General features: G+C 41.0%; 1 protein-coding gene across 3 annotated transcripts in view; it reads left to right on the plus strand.

Moving 5' to 3' along the window:
* Positions 1-3,302, plus strand: part of LOC109529658 (plectin-like) — a 68,610-nt gene that overhangs the window by 33,768 nt on the left and 31,540 nt on the right. For 2 of the 3 annotated variants that reach the window (XM_019893032.1, XM_019893034.1), the window contains exon 1: positions 2,728-2,844. The exons of the other annotated variant lie outside the window; for it this stretch is intronic. The gene's annotated coding sequence lies outside the window, so the exon portion shown is untranslated. Of the gene's footprint in view, positions 1-2,727; positions 2,845-3,302 lie in introns of those variants that run through there. 3 annotated transcript variants of the gene reach the window in all.

Raw genomic sequence — 3,302 nt, forward strand, 5'->3', positions numbered from 1 at the left:
ATCCAGAGGCACTCTCCCCGATGACCACGCGATGTTGCAGAGGCGTGTCAACCAGGACAGCACCACAACATCCAAAGCCTTGAGGAACTCCGGGCGGATCTCATCCACCCCTGGGGCCTTGCCACGAGGAGCTTTTTAACCACATCGGTGACTTCAACCACAGAGATAGGAGAGCCCACCTCAGAATCCCCAGACTCTGCTTCCTCCAAGGAAGGCGTGCTGGTGGAGTTGAGGAGGTCTTCGAAGTACTCTGCCCACCGGCTCACAACATCCCGAGTCGAGGTCAACAGCGCCCCATCCCCACTGTACACAGTGTTAATGGTGCGCTGCTTCCCCCTCCTGAGATGTCGGATGGTGGACCAGAATTTCCTCGAAGCCATCCTCAGAGATGAAAGTGGACTTTCCTGAAAATTCCGGAAAAAATAAAAAATTAATATACACAGTGTGTGTGTGTGTGTGTGTGTGTGTGTGTGTGTGTGTGTGTGTGTGTGTGTATACATACATACATACATACATACATACATACATACATACGTACATACATACATACATACATACATATTTATTTATTTCTTTATTTTTCCGGGATTTTCAGAAAAGTCCACTTTCATCTCTGTTTATTAGTTATAACGTGTTACAAAGTCTTACATTTATGAAAACAGTGTTTTTATGAACTTTGTTTTCCTTGTCATAGTTTAATATTACAAATTCCATATACAGGCAGTTGCAAGTTATTACAAACACTTAAAGGATAATCACGCATCTATGAAGATACATCCATTTTCAGCACCATTTATCCTGAACTGGGCCTCGGAGTTGGATGCTAGAGCCTATCCCAACTGACAGGCGTAAGGCAGTTTACACCCTAAACTGGTCGCCAGTCAGTCGCTGGGCACACAGAGACAATCATTCACACCCGCATCCACATCATCACTGAGGGGCAAACTGACTACAAAGATACTACTAAAAGGAGTGAAGACAGCAATTATAAATTTCCAATGACCATAAAACCAGAAAAATAAAATTCATTTTCGTCAAGAGACCATATAGGTAACTTGATAAGCATTTATCTTCGCAAAACCTGCAGTAAAAACGACATTAAATCGCCACCGTGGAGTAAGAAATAGTCACATTTGGGCAGGAATGTGTTAATAGTATGGAATGCTGAACGAAGGTTCAACTGACAAAATGATTGATCGTGATAGTTAAATGGTGGGCTACAGGACACACTATAGTTTGGGTGTGGTAAGGACGGGCTCTAAAGGGACACGTAAAGCGGAGTTTTCCTTTTTCAGTCAGTGAGTTGTAGAGGAATGTAACGTTGACTTAACGTCAAATACAGGGTATATTAAAAGTACTTGATGACGGAGCAGTTGGTGACAAGTCTGACAGCCCGTCTGGCTTCTTGTGCGAATGATTTTCACTTTTGAAAGCAAAACCGTTACATTTGCCCTTTTTGGTAATTTGTCCTGTAGCATCACATTACTGCTGATCACGTTGACTCCACATACTTTATTCATTGTTATTAAAAGTGCTGATATGGAAGTAGAGCGAGGAAGGAGCAATGTTAAAAAGGACAAATTAGCGCTTAAAATTAGCATCATGGTTGTGCAACTTTGTCAGTACTTAGTTACTCTGAAAATTAATTGCAAATCAATAAAAGTGAAAAATACATTGCTAGGAGGATAGTTGCATTACTTGCATAAGATAGCAAAGATTGCAAATGCAGTATTATCCAAGTCTCTCAAGTGTCAAAGTGTATAAACAGTGAACCCTGGTGGCCAGTTTGTGGCCTAATCTGGATGTAAATCTTTACTTGGGGTGGTTTCAGTTCTTGCCAAAATGAATCATCCGCTGTTCTAACTTGTAAGGGCAAAATATGTTTCATTCCATTTCGGGGCTGAGGTTTCTTTCGCAACAAGACCAAACAATACCGTCTTCTAGTAATACTTCGCCTTTAGTGTTGCTCAAATTGGACTACATTAATCAAAATGTCTCTCTCTCTCTCTCTCTAACCTTCTGTTATCTTGCATACCAACAAAACATCTATTCGAAACAGTCATTCTATATATCATACTGCACCTTGCACTTGCCATTTTTCATTTTGCAGCATTAACCTATTTACATGACTTTTTGTACATTACTCATCTGTTTTAATTTCTCTATTTAGCCCTGGAGAGCAGAGGTAGGTACCAGCATGTTCTAGTTTAGCTTTTCTAAACGTGTGGACTGGAAGGATGGCTGATATAGTACTTGTGACAGCCCCCCGCATTTACTGTGTGTGCTCCTTTTTCACATTGCTCACCTTCCAACTTGTCTGAACACTAGTGAAAAGTGAATTACAATTGCACTTCATCACTTACTCAGTAACCACCGTTTTTGTATTTGTTATAATCTATGATTTTATTTTATTTTTTAGTTCATTGCCATTTTCAAATTTTCATTCGTGTGGTTGCGTTGACTTTGGCGAATCTAATTTAACTCACAGACGCCTCACTTTTTATTCTGCATTTTTAGGAGGGCTCAGACTTGAGTTGCTTTCGGCAATACATTCTTGACTTATGTATAATTGGATTGGCAGATAAGACAGCTGTAGGGGAATTCTTATCCAACAAACTCAGGGCTGAACTCAAGACGCTATTTCCACTTAGTTTAAATTAGCTTATACAGCTGTTGTCCAATGCTCCTGAAGAAATATAAGTGTAACTCTCGTCACACCATGGCTCATATATTTTGTTGTGTTTCTTCTGGTAGGCTCAGCGTCATGTGTCAGATCTGTATGAGGACCTTCGAGATGGACATAACCTGATCTCATTGCTAGAGGTCCTCTCTGGAGAAAAACTGGTCAGTATTGCTGTATGTCTCAAACAGTTTATTTGAAGAAAAATGCTCATTTTGTGACATAAGTTTTATCATATTTCTTCTGCTGTATATTTAGTCATCTATGTATGAGGCTGCAATTACAATAGAAGCAGTGTTGAACTAGTTTTTGACCTTAAAGGGGAAGTCAACCCAAAAACTGTAGTCACCGTAATATGTTCTATGCGCCTCTACTAGTCTAAATACGGCATTCTGTTGATTATTAAGTTTGTGGAATACAAGTTAAGGAGCAAAATCCACTCAGCAAGCTCAGGGGACGGCCGTTTTGCCACTTTCTGTCAATTGAAAATGACCACATTTGCTCAGGGCTCAGGCAACGACCAATCACGGCTCATCTGTTTTCTGAAGCTGAGCCCCGATTGGGTGTTACTTTAGCCCTGAGCAACCGGTCGGGTGGTGAGAGGGCGTGGGGGGGGGGGGGC

Source organism: Hippocampus comes, unplaced genomic scaffold (assembly GCF_001891065.2).
Source record: "Hippocampus comes isolate QL1 unplaced genomic scaffold, H_comes_QL1_v1.1 scaffold94, whole genome shotgun sequence".
Classification (NCBI taxonomy): domain Eukaryota; kingdom Metazoa; phylum Chordata; class Actinopteri; order Syngnathiformes; family Syngnathidae; genus Hippocampus; species Hippocampus comes.